We start from the raw sequence: 18,057 nt of genomic DNA, 5'->3' as shown, positions 1-18,057 counted from the left end.
CTCAGGATTTAACTGTTGAAGGAAAACATCTACTGGATGCTAAAGGAGCTGCAATCTGAGATTCTGGCCCAAGCCAACAAGGTGAGCTTCTAGATTGGGGACAGTACATGCAAGCTGCAACCACGTCTGGCCTTACTCCACCCTTTGCAGCATGATAATGGATGCTATTTCACCTCTGTCATCCAAATGTCAAGAGAATTTCTTTTGCAGTCAACCCAAACATTGAACCATATAGGCAAGAATATTTTTGAAAATCTAATTTCAGGTTTGTTAAACTGATCCAGCACAAAGTCACTGTAGGGTACATTAGAAAATAAACTTCCTTCTGATGGTTGGTCACAGTGTTTGCATCTTAGGGTATTATCACCTTTCTCATTTGCTTTGGTTTTTAGTGAAATTTTTCTACTGAGAAAAGGAATATACAGAGCTAGAGGGATACTTACCACACTCCATTCTCTAAAAGCAGATGAATCCATTTGAGCCATGTCCTATTTGAGAAATTGCAGAAGTCACTCTTCAAATGCAAATTGATGTCTTAATTATGAGATTGGACACATGAAATTACCAAATTGATGCTGTGTGTTTGAACCTCAATGTGACTATTATTATATGACATTATGATTACGTGACAGTAATAAAAAATTCATGGGAATGTCCAAATTTTTCATTAAGCTGCAGTGAAGTTATCATTCCCTCCTGAAAAAATTTTAGAGGCAGTATAAAGACAAAAAGAAACTTTCTCCTTGATTAGATTTTAATAATCATGTGTGTTTAATGCAAACATTTTATACCATATAAGAATTAAATCATGTTAATATTTTAATTTCTAAAGATATGTACCCATATTTATTTTATGAATAACCATTCCAGGCTTCCAAATAATTTTAGAATAAATATTCAGAATTCAGAATAAAGTGCCATTGCTTGCCTTATTTTAACCATTGTTGTAGAGCCCTAGTACACTGGGCAGGTCAGTAGAGGGGTTTTCAGAACCTATAGATTACCTATTGCTGACAGGGGACTATTTAAAATTCCACCTTCCATTCTGAACTTCCTTAGCTGACGTTATTACTGTATCTGCAATCAGTGAATTTCAGATAACAATTCTTACAGTAAAAAATGATGACAAAATAGGACTTACTTTTCTAATACCTGGTTTATCAAGAATTGCTGGGTATTTTAAAAATATTTTAAGTTAACTGAAGATTACTAAAACATCTAAAGCCTCATGCAATTTAAAACATAGATAGCTTTTGTATTAACACATTGTAAAACATACCTCCAAAACATTTTAAAGATAAGAATTTTTCACTCCTTAACACCATTAGTGGGTTTACCAAGAGGTCTTTTTAATAGCACGTTTTCAAGGATATTTGATTAAGATCTTTCATTTATCCAAGGAATTCCATAGTGCAAATATTTGTCACCTCTTTGCTTAAATGAAAATTTGATGATCTCTTGCACATATTCTACATGAATATCAGGCATGCTTAAACAAACTTCTTCCATTATAGACCTTATTTATTTGTTTATTTTATTGTGGTAGAATACACATAAGGTAAAATTTATCATTTTAATCATTTTTAAGTATACAGTTCAGTGGCATTAAGTATTTTCACATTGTTGTGCAGTCATTACCACTATCTACCTCCAGAACTCTTCTCATCCTGCAAAGCTGAAACCCTATATGCATTAAGCAATAACTCCCCAGTGTTCCCACAACCTCCACACCCAGCCTATTCTACATTCTGTCTCTATGATTTGTCTATACTAGGTACTTCAAATAAGTGGAATCATACAATACTAGTCCTTTCATGTCTGGCTTATTTCACTTAGCATTATGTCCTCAACGTTCAACCATGTTGTAGCATGTGTCAGGACGGCATTCCTTTTAAAGAATCAATAATGTTCATTGTAAGTATATACCACATTTTGTTTATTTATTCATATGTCTATGGACATATGAATTGCTTACACCTTTTGACTATTTTGAATAATGCTGCTATGAATTTGAGTGTACACATGTCTGTTCAAGTCCCTGTTTTCAATTCTTTTGAGTACATACCCAGAAGTGGAACTGATGGATCACATTGTGATTTTATGTTTAATTTTTTTGAGGAACCATCATACTGTTTTCCACAGTTGGCTACACCGTTCTATATTCCCATCAGCAGTGCAAAGGCTCCAATTTCTCCACATTCTTGCCAACATCTGTTAGTTTCTTGTTTTGTTTTGGTATGGTTTTTTTCTTGATATTTGCCATTCTAATGGATGTGAAGTGGTATCTCCATGTGGTTTTGATTTGCAATTTCCTAAGCTTAGAGATGTTGAACATCTTTTCATTTGCTTATTGGCCATTCATACATCTTCTTTGGAAAAATGTCTATTCAAGTCCTTTACACATTTTTTCAGATTTTTTTTTATTGTTGAGCTGCAGGAGTTCTTTACATATTCTTGACATTAACCCAGCATCAGATGTATGATTTGTGACTATTTTCTCTAATAGGTTGCCTTTTTCTTTGATGCACAGAAGTTTTAAATTTTGATGTAGTCTAATTTCTCTATTGTTTCTTTTGGTTCCTGTGTTTTTGATGTCACACCCAAAAAGTCATTGCCAAACCCAGTGTCATGAAGCTTTTAGACCACATTTTGGATATATTACCAAGGAGTAACATATTTGTTTGTACATAATGTAATGTGGTATTCTGGATGGATTCTTGGAACAGAAAAAGAACAACTGTGGAGAAAATAGTGAAATCCAAATAAAGTCTGGATTTCTGTCAGTAGTAATATACCAAAGTTGGTTTCTTTGTTGTTGTGCATAATGATAATGCTAGATATCAAAAACAGGGGAAAACGGGTGAAGGTATATCAGAACTCTCTATTATCTTTGCAACTTTTCTGTAAATCTTAACTATACTAAAACAAAAAGTTTATTTTTTAAAAACTGTACATATATACTTATATTTATGTATAGATAATCATAAAAAGATCAACTATTTTAAACTAAAATTATTATTAATTTTGGCAGAGGTTTCCTCACTATAGTCTGTTTAAAAATATCAGTCCATATAACTAGTTATCTCAATTGATTAGGTTGGCATAGAGTATATAAATGATTTATCTTATAGACTATATAAGTAATATTGTTTAAAGCTAGACATTCTATAATATATTACTGAAAATCTGTTTTGAATGAGGAACATTTGGACCGAAAATTAACTTGAATCTTTTTTTTCCCTTATACTAACTATAAAATTACTAGGGCTTTGCAATATGCATTAAAATTTTTGTGGCTTACATGGCTGAATGCTTGCTTGCTCAAGCAGATCAAAGGGAATATATTCTGGGAAGTCTTTTAAGCAGAGGGAGAATTAACTCCCTTACAGGCACATACATCTGTTAAACAACTGCACTTTCACAGAATATCAATTTTACCTTCACCAATTTCAGTTTTATAATTCATTCAAAGATGTTTAACTATCTTCAAGTAATACTATGGTATAGGTTCACCAAGCCCTAAAGCTAACTGTGCATCATTTCCTAAAACAAATACTGATTAATCAAACTCTAATAAGTAAACTCAGGACATATATATAGTATACCAGAGTTTGCATAACAAACAAAGGAATAAGATTATCTAGCACTAAATTAAAAATAGAAGAACGTGGGTGTTGCTGAAAGTTCAATGGTGGGGGAAAAAATGCTACTCAGAAAGGAATGGTTGAATGACATACCATTTCCCCGCACTTATATATATACTAGTATGCTGCTGCTCTATGTCAGACCAGGAGAGAAATACTTATGCAAGATGATTAAATTGTACAGCTCACCCCTATACATGCACATTACTTGCCTCCCAGGTATCCTTTTTTTCTGAATGCATTTGATGCTGTAACGTTAACAATGAAAGTAATCACTGTATGTAAAGTTAACCACTGCGTATTTCATAAGAATTTTATCAAAGATATTTTTAGTGCTGTCAGTCAGTATATTGTTTATGAATATTTGTACTTTTGCATTGTCTCTGTATTTATCTAATGGTTATTACGATTGTATAGCTAAGCAGGTTTGTTTTTGTTGTTGTTTTGCAGCAACATAGCATAAAGCTAAATTTTAGCCCATACTCTATGCATTTCAATTTTCTTCCAATCTCTGGTTTATATCTAAGCCTTGCCTTTTCAACTTATTTCCTCTCAGTTTTAGTTTTTGTTATCTTGTGTTGTGTTTATTTTCCTGCTTAAGAATAACCCTAGGCTCAGTCTGAATCTTTTTTAAGGGAAATGCAGATTTTTAATTAAGCTTAAACAATGTAAACTCTAGAGATCCAACATTTTCCCTGCTGGTGAAAGCATGTTTTTCCACATAGTTGTTGTGTAGGCTTCTGTTATCTAAATAAATCAAGAAGGCTATAAAGGTTGGCAAAATGCGTATGTAAGTAGAATTATTTGAGGTACAAAAATCACTCAAAGATATCAATGTTGTTCTTTTTTAAAGTGGCACCTTTTAACTCTTGGATGAGAGGTTACAATTTTAAGGCTTTCTAAGCAAATGAAGTCTAATAAATTTAAGTATTGCCTCTTAATCCAGAGGCAAATTTTCGGAGTGTAGAGACAAAAACAGAAATATCTCTCTTTTGATGAACTTTGGTCCTAGAGTTAGCATAAATCTAGAGCTAGAAATAGGAGCCCTCTTAAAGGCAGAAATCATGGCTCTGACAGAATTGAGCTTTTAATAAACTGATCAAAAGTGGCTGGCCTTACAGTGTAATTATTTTGTTTTTATTTGTTTTGTTGTCACTTTGTGTATGTTGTGTGTGTTTATTCTGAGGTTGATATGTAAGAGCATGACTCGATAGCTTCAAAAATCCCTAGGATGATCTAAAACTTGATTGCAAGAACAGATTTGATTTTTTACCAGTGTTCTATGTTCTAATGCACTACCTCTTGATGTCAGAAAGAGAGATTCATTTCAGATTGATCATTTCTATTGTTGGGTCTTGTGCAGAAAGGGGAGAAATTCTCAGATATTTATTTTATTAATCCTTTGACTTTTTATCTTTCAAAGGTCTTTGTTATTTATGTTGGTTCTATAAATCTTTCTATGATGTATTCATTTAAAAATACTCAAAATGAATGAAATGTCCTAACCTAGCACACTGCAGGGATTTGAAAGAGCTTCTCAACATTTCATTAAAATCTCCTACTACATACTTATATATCTGAAACATTTATAATTTAAAATAATAAAAGAATACCAATCTTAGCCATAAAGACTACAAATTCTGGGACAATCTGGAAAGGTTTAAAATTCTTTCTAGATTAAAAAAATGTGGTATGAAAGAAAATACATTTCACTATAATTCAGAAATCATAACTAATATTGATCAGATTAGTTAGAAAAGTCTTCATGAATGGAAGGGCCCAGTCTGGTCCTAGTAAGATAACCTTTGCATAGTTGGGGGAAAAAAAAAAAGAAAAGGAGACTAATTTATATCAGGAAGAAAAGAGTTTAAAAACTGTGGACACTATAGGAGATACTAAGTAAACTGCCTGATTAGGGTAGAAGGTACCAGGTATGTGAGCTAACTAAACGTAAAACTTCATGCTAACAGACACTGCATGAAAAGTTCATAAAGCTCACTATGTAGATTTTGACCCCAGGCTCCTCTCAGTCCTTCAGAATATATGTCAACATAAAAGAAGCAAGAATATTAACTTCATATAGATTTCTTCAGGTCAGCTGACGCAGAGTAAGAATAACATTACACGTTCTCTCCTGAGAAGCACAGTATTTAACTATTCATGCCATACTCAGTGTTAAATGTCAGGGTTGGAGAGAATACAAATATACAAAAATTTGATTGAAGAGGTATTAAATTCCTATTTGGTGATTTAATCTGATTTTATTTTAATTGCCTATTTTCTTTCTTCTGCAGATCACTGAGAGAAATAGGTGATATTGGTAATGAGTAAGAATCTGCAGTGATTATCAAAACGAAAACTTCAATGTTCTCTCTCTCCTAAGGTTTCCTGGTTTCTTCCTTCCCACTAACAGTCATCTGGGTATGTTTCTTTGGGCTGCTATTTTATCTGCCAAAAGTTATTTTTTTCTTATCTATTTATTCTATATTCCTCTTAGTAAACCCTATGGGACATAGCTGGCCCCCATCATTCAGTAGTTCTTTAATCTTGGAATATGCACTATTAACAGTCTTTTGTTTTCCCATTTGGAGTTTAGCCTCAGCTCTGGAAAACCAGGAAATAACCCATTCAGTAGTCTATAAAAACAAACACATGGGAGATGAAACACAGAAATTTAAATGCAATGATGGTAAGAAATACATTCACTTATTTTTGCTAAAACACTGAGTTGCGAAGATCACCTGGACAATTTTCTGAAATAATATCCTACAACAATGAACACTGCTTTATTGACATATAATCCCTTAATCTTAAAAAAAAGTCTTGTATTTTTCTTTTATAGCACTTAAAATAATTGAAATTGGACAAAGATTTGTACATTTGTTTGTCTTAGGATATGTCTCACCTAATAAATTATGAGATTAGATGCTAAGTATGATTTGTTTGCTGCTCTGTCATAAAAACAAATACAAAGGCTTATCTTAGGCACAACCAACACTTGTTGAATTCAAGAATAAAGGAGTGAATGAATGATTTGCCATCACATAGCTTAAGGTCTGGTGCAGGAAGTAGATGAATGACCAGACAAGCAACAATTCTGTGTTATACATGTATATACATCGAAAATAGTTCTGTGGGAGCGGAAGAGAGGGACAACTCATGCACATTAACAGAATAAAGAATATTATTGTTAGTAATACAGATGAAACAGGAGTGTGCTTGTGAAGACAGGTGTATTCTAGGTCAGAGGAGATCTTTGCAAAATCCCTTAGGAGCTCATTTAAAGCATTTTCTAGGAACTGAGCATTGACAAGAGAGTCAGAAAAGGACGTTAAAAAATAAACAGGATGTAGGAAATCAAGGCAACTTTCTATGCAGTCTTTTCTTCGCCAGCTCATTGAATATATGTTGCTGTTGCTTGGAACTGATTAGAGGTTTACATGAAAGCCAGAGGAACATGATGCTATGTTAACAGATGGGGTGTTGAGTACTTCTAAGAGGTGAATTAGGGTAAAGACTGACAGTGTTCATTCCATATATATCCAAAGACTTTTAATGGCCTTGAAAATAATTTTCCAGTGTCATAATGGTGTGTGGTTAAGATGCCCATGTTTATATGGTACTGAGTTGAGAATAAGTAAGTGGAAAAGTAAGTGAAGGCAATAGCCATGCATGCATTTTTCATAAAGTTTTTTTTCTTTTACATCATTATTGGAGTATAATTGCTTCACAATGGTGTGTTAGTTTCTGCTTTATAACAAAGTGAATCAGTTATACATATACATATGTTACCATATCTCTTCCCTCTTGCGTCTCCCTCCCTCCCACCCTCCCTATCCCACCCCTCCAGGCGGTCACAAAGCACCGAGCTGATCTCCCTGTGCTATGCGGCTGCTTCCCACTAGCTATCTACCTTACGTTTGGTAGTGTATATATGTCCATGCCTCTCTCTCGCTTTGTCACAGCTTACCCTTCCCGCTCCCCATATCCTCAAGTCCATTCTCTAGTAGGTCTGTATCTTTATTCCTGTCTTACCCCTAGGTTCTTCATGACACTTTTTTTTCTTAAATTCCATATATATGTGTTAGCATAGGTATTTGTCTTTCTCTTTCTGACTTACTTCACTCTGTATGACAGACTCTAGGTCTATCCACCTCATTATGAAGAGCTCAATTTCGTTTCTTTTTATGGCTGAGTAATATTCCATTGTATATATGTGCCACATCTTCTTTATCCATTCATCTGATGATGGACACTTAGGTTGTTTCCATCTCCGGGCTATTGTAAATAGAGCTGCAATGAACATTTTGGTACATGACTCTTTGAATTATGGTTTTCTCAGGGTATATGCCCAGTAATGGGATTGCTGGGTTTGATCTCCAAAATTTATAAGCAGCTCATGCATCTCAATAACAAAAAAACAAACAACCCAATCCAAAAATGGGCAGAAGACCTAAACAGACATTTCTCCAAAGAAGATATACAGACTTTCATAAAGTTTTAATGGGAGGAAAATGAGAGAACAGGCTGTGGATGGAGACAAACTCAGCATCAAAGGACAACTATATTGTTTTTCCATTACTTGGTTTTACAAAAGAGATCTCAATTGTGCATGTTTAAACTACTATTAGAAGGAGTCCTTAGAGAGAGCGGAGGCTGAACTAAAAAACAAAGAGAGGGAAACAGAGGCAACTAAGAACATGATCCATTTAACAGCTATTTAGATTAGACTGAGAAGAGCCATCTATTTTATTGTGAAAATATTACAAGTGAAAAAAAACTTGAATATGGACAGGTTAGCTGGTAAGTCAGTGGGTTGGTAGTAACAATGTGTATGTATGTGTGTATTTGTCTTTCGTTTATATGACGTCTATTTTTGTCTTGAAGTAGAATGGAGAGTTGGCTGCTGAAAGGGAAATATGGGGCAGGGAGGCTTACGGTGATAGGAAAAGATGTGCAATAACCTGTGTGGAGCACAGGATAGATAAGTAAACAGAGAGAGGTAAAAGCTTTGCTAGTTAGTCTTTAGGCTTTTATTAGGATTGGAGACATGGCTGAAAGATTTTCTCTAGGAACTCTTTGCATCTTGGACATAGGCAAGGGAAAAGTGAGTAGATTTATTATTGGAATTTTGCCAGAAATGTGGAAAAATGGTGGTGTCTTACAAAAAGAGATTGACTGAAATTTAGCTGAGAATTAACTTCATAGTGGAAAACATAATTGTCAATGGAAATTAGACTGGTAAATGGACTGTCCACTTCCAGGAAATTAAAGATGAAGTGGCCCAAATAAGAGAGGGCTGAATGGCTGTGATATTTCTGTGAACTACTACATATAATCGAATTTAGCACCTCTGAGGATAGATGTTTTAAGTCATCACGAATATCAAAAGGAATGTGGTTAAATGTCAGTAAAACAACACAGATTAATGTGTTAGATGTATTAGCCATGTGGCTGCTGAAATGACCAGAGTTTGAGATAGGGACTAAGACAGTGTAGTGTGTGATCTTTTAAAAATCCCAGGTGTACAGGGAAAGAGCAGGGGAAGTTTGGCTAATGTTGGAGAAAGTATAACCCATTATGGAAGAAAAAGTTGGGAAGAGATGTTTGATGAGGGAAAATTTTGGTTTGGTCAGTGAACAAGAGATATTGGGTATGAGGCCTGGCGAGTTCATATTGTCTTATCAAGTGTGGTAGTCACAGTGGAGCTCTGGTGGTGGTGGCCTCATGTTTCTGGGTTTTAAAATTTAGCACCCAGACAGAGGACCCTGTGATGACTGGATGTTTACTCCATACTCTATGGCCCTAGTCTCAAGCAGAGAATGATAACCAACTTTTTGTTTTCCATGTGTTCAGACAATACTAGGGAGAAAAATTTAAGCCATATGCCTTTAAAAAAAATCAGTGTTCTGGGGCTTCCCTGGTGGCGCAGTGGTTGAGAGTCCGCCTGCCATTGCAGGGGACGCGGGTTCATGCCCTGGTCCGGGAAGATCCCACATGCCGCGGAGCGGCTGGGCCCGTGAGCCATGGCCGCTGAGCCTGCGCGTCCGGAGCCTGTGCTCCGCAACGGGAGAGGCCACAGCAGTGAGAGGCCCGTGTACCACAAAAAAACAAAACAAACAAACAAACAAACAAAAATCAGTGTTCTCTTAATATCAGTTTACATTGCACTAACTCATTCAAATATATATAGATATAGATATTTGAATACAACAATAAACTTTGTGTTCTATCTTTATCAGTAATTAAATATTTACCTCAGGCAAAATACTAAAGAAAAAGTGCTAACTGCCTTGGATGTGCCAATCTTTCATTTATTGTAAATACTGAATTTACATAACAATATAATGAGGTTATAATTATTGTCCCCATTTTATAAATGAGGAAACTGAGATGATTACTCAAACTTACAGTAATAAGTTAGGTGTTAGAATCTGAACCAGAACAATCTGGTCCTTACATAATATCTTCCGAGTGTTCCTATGCTGCCTTTCAAAAAATAAAGGAAATGAAATGAAAATATCCTTGCTTTCATGGAGTTCACAATTCAGTTTGGGCTGACAGTATATATTAAAATACAGAGCATGGTTTTTTATTCTGATAAATATTGCATACAGCCATAAAGTTTGTACGTATATTTCAAAGTTTAGTACAGTGAGAGCAGAGTGTAATGGAAATACCATAAAATTTAGACTCAGAGTACTGGCTAATCAACCAAGTAGCTCTGTGACCTTGGGCAGGTTACTTCTGTGCTCACATAAAAAGGAATATATAATTAATGCCTTGAAGAATTATTTTGTAAGGATTGTAAAATACTGCATATAAAACCTTTATTTTAGTGTCTTGGAAATAATAAGCATTAAACAAATGGTAGTTCCCACTAATGGCAATTAAAGACTATAATGAATTGTAATTCTTAAATAAATAGATTTCTTACATCAGCATTATTAATTGACAATAGTAGGAACATCATGTAAAATTTTTGAAATGTTTTATTATTTCAGAATTTATCTAAGTGTCATACTCTGCCTTTGCTTCTATTAACCTTATGTAAATTATAATTTAATAAAATATGTCTTCGTAGTTTGATTGTAAATCTGGTATTACATAAATATCAACTGAATCATACTGCTCTATGTAAAGCAAAAATCATATAAAATTCAAATCAACCTTTGGAAATCCTAAAACAATATATATAACTTTTAAAGTCAAAAGCTAATGGTATAAGATGGTTTACATAGTCATTAATTAATATTTGTGTCAGTTTGTTAGATCCAACTGTCCAGAAAATGAATAACTTTTACCTATGTGGAGAAATATCTTATACATACATGGACTGAATCCATATAAATTTGGCAGTATTGCATTCAAAGTATTTCACATGTCTAGGATGGTGAGGCAAAGAGAGTCAAATGAAATAGTCATAAACATACTTAATTTATAAATTGAGAATGATCAAATTCACAGGTAAATTAAAACTATTTTATATTAGCTTCAAATATTTTTCAGAATTATTGAAATAAACCATAGTTCAATACTAATTATGCCTTGGAGATTTATTTGGCTTTAAATCTTATATAATGATTTCAAACAATGTGAAATGTGTCCTCTAAGAAATGTTTTACTTAAATCTATAATACTAAATACACCATTATGAAAGAAATATATTTTTAGAAAGAAAATAGCTGATTTCCTCAACACACCAATGCAACCCAAAATATCCTTCTGTAAAATAGAGCTCTACAGTATATTAGCCTCTATAGTCTGATGAAGAACCGTTCAAAAAATTCATTTTCACATTTTCATGTATAAGTAATTTCTATATATTTAATTCTCTACTGCATCTCATAGTATAGAATAGGAAAGAAACATTTGAAATAAAAATACTGATGTTGAGCTCAATGAGGATTTTAGTATCTCACAGACTGAACTAAAATAGGAGAATTCATAGCAAAAGAGACACTAAGAAGAGATTATTTCATGTACTCTTTCACTATTAGGCATAAATACAATTTAGAGTTCTTTCCTAGTTGTTGATGCCTAAAGTAATATACCCACTAGACAGCTCAGGAATCAATCAGTTTCTACTGCTCTTGGAAAGATAATGACCCAATCATGAATATTCAAGAGACATCAGAAGTCATAACAGATGTCCTTAATTCTTTTTATTTTTAAATGTGAAAAAATCTTGCTCAGGCCTAGAGAAAAGTTGGAAAAGCTGCAAGTAATTAATATATAACATTCTAGATTCTAACATATTTTTGCTTTAGGAACTTTTTACCAAACCAACTAACTGCTAGACAGGTGAAAACTGTATTTGACAGTAGAGAAAAATTTGCACTAAAGAAGATAGATGTTGATGTGGCCATTTGATAAAAAATGGTTTTCTTATTTCCAGGAGGTTCTGAATCACATTTACAGTGCATCTGGTTTGTCTTTCACATATTTTTTAAACTTTAGATAATAATATTTGATGTTTTTTTCAAAAATAATATTTTACTTATCTTCAAGCACTTTAATGTGTGACACCTTATCTTCTTATTCATTTCATGGAAACTGGTACATATCACTAATGTACTGCTTTGCTCACCTGAACACAATAAATTAACCCTGAAGTGAAAAATTGTCTCTTTTACCTTCTATTGAATTATAGGAAAAGTGAGAAATTATAAATATGAAAAAAACTGTGAAATCAAAAACCATATTGATTTAGATTAAAATATATTTTTTTAAATAGCATGTACAAATATTTAATAAAGTGTTATTTTCTCCTATTCAGTGTTTTAATCTTTCATAAATAACAGTAAATTTTGGTTAAATCAAGAGCACAGCATTTTTTGGCATCTTTAAATGTAGGGAACTAATCTTCAGAAATTCATGTTTTTCTTATAATAGGAATAATGCGTGACAACTAGGACAAAATGCCAGGTAAAATTCGTTTTATTTTAGTAAATGAAAAGGCAGTTATATTTAGCTTTAGATATTCTGGCCTTAATTTTCATAGCTGTGTTTTCCCCTTCAGATTATGCATTTGTCGATGTATCAGGGGCAAGATGGGAGGGTAGAAGGCAGCTAAGAAGAAAAACATGTATCTCATTTTCCTGAAGTTAAAATATCAACTAAACTATTTTCACTCTCCTTTAAGCACTGAAGCTTGATTCAGGAATGCCACAGACACCGTGACTAAGTTCTTCCCAAATCAGACAGAGGAAAGGCTCACACTTCTCTCTTCTTCAGTCCTTTCAGTATAAATATGCAGATTAACATGGGGACTAAAACATGCTGTTTATATTAAGGGTCTTAGTTTTGTTGACTGGAGTGGCAAACCTAGAAGATGGGTAGAGTAGTGCTTACCGTGTAAGGTACGAACACTGACAGCCAGGCAGCTCCAATACTTTTGAGCTGACTATTTTGGGCATGTTATTTAACCATCTTGCACTGTTTCTGTAAAATGGATGTAATCTTACTTGAACTTTCCTCAGAGAGGTGATGTGAGGATGAAACAATTTTCATGTTATTTATAACAGTACCTGACTTATAAAAAGCATTCGCTGACAGTGAGTGATTATTATTTTCTTAATTAGCTAGCTTGACGTAGAAAGTAAAGAACCACTGTCAGGGATCAATGTAAATGAGAAGTGCGTATGGTTTCAGAACTACCATTTTTAGTTGACTGCACTTATCTATTTCACAGGAGGCTGAAGTGAACTCATCAATTAGATTAAATGAGGAAACTAATAAATTTATTCAAAAGGAAAAAAAGTTGAGATTTACTTGGTGTTTCGAAGTCATAAAAGCTACTCTACTTTCTTCTACTTTTCGAAAGCTATGTAGACTCTTTGGAAAGATATTCTAGGTCACCAAATTTGATTTTTTTTCACTTCAAATAGGTAAAAATTGCAAATAATTTACAAGTTAATAGCATAGGCAGAAAAAAGTCAGTGTCAAAATATAACTTTCTAATACAAAATATTTCCTAAAAGTCTAAGACTAGAGAAAAAAGGAGATAGAAGATAAAAGAATAATTTCTTAATACTTTTATCTCAAATATAGTGTCTTTGTGTGTATGAATTTGACATGTTCTACCAACATTTTATATAAAAAATAGATGTCCAACGAAATCAAAATAATTCCATTATAATGCTCATTCTGTCTTACCCAGAGAATTCCGCAAAGCACACCACTATACACTAAAACTAGTCCTCCCTACAAAACTTGGGATTCCATTGCCTATCTATCACCCCACTCAAAAATATTTTCAATTTTTTCTTTGAAAAATGTTTCACTCCATTTCTTTTCAAATATGTAGAGGTGTCCTGTTTAAAATATCAATGTGTGTGAGTGTGTGTGTGTGTGTGTGTGTGTGTGTGTGTTTTAACATATATATTCACCTGACACTGGTGGCCCTTAGTTCCCAACCTACTTATTTCTTTTCGTTCAAAAGCAAATTCCTGAGGATGTGTGATCTATAACTCCTGCTTCATATGTTGCCCATAAGTTTAACATCAGGAATCTATGATCACTAATCAGCAACTTTGTCAAATCCAACACATCTTTTCTTCCTCAACTGCTCATAGCACTTGACTCGATTATGGAGAATCCAGTATTTAAAAGGCTGACTTTGGCAAGTAACAGCCTTTAACTTACTCTCTGTGTAACCTTAGGAATGTTACACAACTTCTCTGAGATACATATTCCTCATCATTAAGAAAAAGAATTAATACCGCATATAGAAATTTTACGAAATAATGCAATTTTTCCAGTTCCTGGAAAATATTTAACAAATGGAAACTGTTATAATTATTGCGATTATTGTTAATGTTATTATTGACCAAATCATTCACCCTTGAAAATTTTTCTTTGCTTTTCTGAGACTATTTCTTTCTCCAACTCTTCCTTTTAATTTATAGTTTTCTTAGAACAACTTTTATGCCTATTACATTATATCTGTGCTAGATATTCTCTTGTGACATGGAATCTAGAATTTCACAAATTCACTCTTTCCTATTCTTGAATCAGCTCTGTGGCCTACTGCTCTGACTGTAATTGACAATGGTCTCCCTGGAACCGTGGCTATCAACTGGGTTTAGTTAAGTTGGGGCATTTATTCCTCTGGTCCCTTCCCTGTCATATCGCTACATGTTTACTGTGATCCTCTACTAAAGGTGGCAGCTTGATGGGCAGCCTAGCCTAAGGAAACTGCCTCTTCCTCTTCCTCTTCAGATCTATGGTAGTAGAGTCCTTTTCTACTGCTGTGCCCGAGACGATACCATTACGTGCCGTTTTCAGAGTCCTCCCCACACATTTGAAAGAGTTGCCTTCTTAAGCAATTCTCAGTTACCTATTTAAATGTGCTGTTTCCAACCACAATTCTGACTCACAAGGGAACTGAGACCAGAGTGGCACAGAAAAACAAACCTCCAGAGGTTGTGTTGGATCAATCACCTAGGAGTGCCATTTATAATCTGCTAGTTGACTAATTTCAGGCCAAGATTCATGGTTGGAGTAAAGGAGGTTGAATGCTGGAATTACTTTGCCTTTTTTATAGAAAAACAAGGTAAAGGTTTAGAGAGTGGAAAATATTGAGATGGAATAATAATGCTGCTCCTACTCAGCTACTTCCTAACATAACCTCTAAAGGGTCTGGAGGTTATACACTTTACGCTGTGTTAGGGAATTCTTTGGAGAAGCGGCCACAAACTTTTCTAGAAAGATCTGTGGTGGCAGTCCTCCATAGGCAGAGACAAAGGTGGATGAAGCCACAATGATGTTAAATTTCTAAGCTTAATGGAAATATTGGAATTGGAGTATAAGCCAGGTTTTATGCTTATCCAGCAAAGACATGGGAACTTAATTATCATAGCAGGTGACAGAACCAAAACAGTTCTCACAGTGTTTTGACCAGCAGGGATCTGATCACTGCTGTTTGACAATGCAGTCTGCATAAATGAAACAGATGGGTGGTCTAATGAGATCCTGCTTGATATAAATAATCAGAAAATTTCTAAGACTACAGAGCAGAAATCTAACAGAACATCATACATTGGATGTTATCTGACCTAACCAGTCATGAAACTGGACATGTAGAGAAGCTGCACATTATAAAACAGAACTGGCAAATAGTAAACCAGGCTTCAAGACAATTAACTGCATGAGCAATGGATGAGACCAGTGCTGTGCTGGTCATGTTTAACAACCAGCTTCCCAGCTGGAAGTGATCAGAAGCCCTGATTACTAGATTTTCTGATTTCCATAGCGTAGTACTCTCGTCTTGGTCAATACCTGGAGATAGCAAGAGGTGTATATAATTGGCTCATGGGAGCCTGTGCAAGTCAGCTCTATCACACCACTGGATCAAACTCATTAGATACATGCTGAAACTGGCCTCTTGGTGTTTTCGCATTACCAGTTAACTGGCTTACAAACTGATGAAGTGTTCAATAACCAAGTAGATCAGGGGTTGGCAAACTATGGCCTGTGGACTACATCTGCCATGCCATCTATTTGTATAAATTAAATTTTATTGGCACACAGACACATCTGTTCATTTATGTACTCTCTGTGGCTGTTTTTGTGCTTAGAGCCACAGAGATGAGTAGTTACAATAGAGACCATATGGACCACAAAGCCTAAAATATTTACTATCTAGTCCTTTACAAGATTTACTAATTCCCAAAGTAGGTTAAAAATAAAACAAAATAAACTCATTTCAAAGTTTTGTAGACACATTCCAGCCTTTTTAACCTTGTCACCTCAGTCTTGATCAAGGATCTATAGACAAATTTGCCATGGTGGCAGAAATGGAAGTGGGCGTGGGTTGACCAAGATCCTGCTGAGTGTCCAGTTTCCCTAAAACATTGGCCAACACTTAGCCCCTCATATGACAGTATTCCTAGAGGGCCCAGACAACAGATGGATCATGTTGGATCCTTTCCATCATGGAGACAGCAGCTATCTGTCCTCCAAAAGATAGACATATTACTTTGGATGCAGATTTGCCTTCTTTGCCTGCAGTGTTTCTGCCATCATCATCTTTGGAATTATAGAATACCAACGAAAGGTTTTCTTTAATGGAGAAAGTAGTGGGACAGTGAACTCAAGCTTAAAGGTTTAATTTTTCTAGTGTTCCTTCACCACAAAGCAACTGGCTTGAGAGAAGAGCAGAATGTTCTACTGAAGTTCTTATTATATTCTCAGTTGAAAGATACCGATACCTGGAGAGTTTTCGTCATATGCCTCAACAAAAAGCCAGTATATGTTGTCATAGCCCCACCGTAAGAATGAACATGTATGAATCACAGAGTGAATTTGAGAGTGGCTCTTTTCTCATTATGACTCCAAATAATCCTCTGACTAAATGCTTGCTCTGTCCCCCACAATCTGGTTCAGTAGGTTTGAAGGTCTTAGACACACAGGGAGGAATACATCGATTAGCAATAAATATATTGCTTTGTTTTTCTGTTAAATCAGAAGTTAATGCAGTTTTCCAGTCTCAAACAACAAACAGAAAGTTGATTACCACAGTGATAGATCCTTACTTCAAGGAGAATTTGTGCTGCTCTTATATAATAAGAGAAGGGGGACAAAATCTGAAAACCAGATTATTAGTGAGACACCTCTTAACAGTTACTAGTTTAACAGTCCTGGTTAAAGTGCACTCTCCAACAAACACAGGACACTAGGGCTTCAGATCTCACAGAAATGAATGATTAATTTACCCCTTCAGGTACTCTACTCTGCTAAGGTTCCAGCAGAATTTAAGGAAAATTGAAAAAAAGGAAGTTATTATTATCAATTTAGACTTTGTGTCCAGATAGAGAAACAAAGGCTGAGACAGCTCTGTTTAATATTATTTAACTATTTCTTTCTCCTCTTTTGTCCCCAATAGCTTATGTAAAAGTCACTGATGATTAACATTTTAAGGTTGAAGTAGTATGAGTGAATTGATATTACCATGCCACATTATAACAGTTGATATGATTCTGTACATGCTCTGTGTTGGAAAAAAGAATGTTTTGTCTGGACACAGCCCAACAATGGTTACGTTTCTATGCTGGATTACTTCCATTTGAATCTTCACAATGCTGCTCCACTTCTTTTTCGCTCCCTCCAACCTACTCAGTATTCATAAAACTAATTTGTCTGGACTTCATCAATGAGCGACCTTGTCCTCTGCCTTCCAAGGGAATTTGTCCACTAGAATTAGTGGCAGGTAACCAGAAAGTAACAGAAGAATAAGATTGGGATGGCTATTCCTAGAACCCTCCCTGTGCCAGAGTGCCATGCATCGGGAAGCTCAATTTTATAATATTTCCAAATTCTTGTAATTTCTCCATGGAATAGAGCTGTTAACAGAACTCTGTTTTTGCTATTTTCTCAATGCCTTTCGTTATACAGATGTGTCAAAGGGCCA

At 34.7% G+C, this 18,057-nt stretch overlaps 1 protein-coding gene across 1 annotated transcript in view; it reads right to left on the bottom strand.

The window, feature by feature from the left end:
• Positions 1-330: 330 nt before the first annotated feature.
• The window catches only part of LOC307184393 (uncharacterized protein), a 43,328-nt gene continuing 25,601 nt past the window's right edge, over positions 331-18,057 (bottom strand). The window contains exon 2 of the mRNA XM_079917899.1: positions 331-488. The gene's annotated coding sequence lies outside the window, so the exon portion shown is untranslated. The remainder of the gene's footprint in view (positions 489-18,057) is intronic.

The sequence above is a fragment of the Stenella coeruleoalba genome, assembly GCF_951394435.1.
Source record: "Stenella coeruleoalba genome assembly, chromosome: 3".
Classification (NCBI taxonomy): Eukaryota; Metazoa; Chordata; class Mammalia; order Artiodactyla; family Delphinidae; genus Stenella; species Stenella coeruleoalba.
The sequence above is the reverse complement of the archived record's forward strand: the minus strand, read 5'-3'. Positions and strand labels throughout refer to the sequence as shown.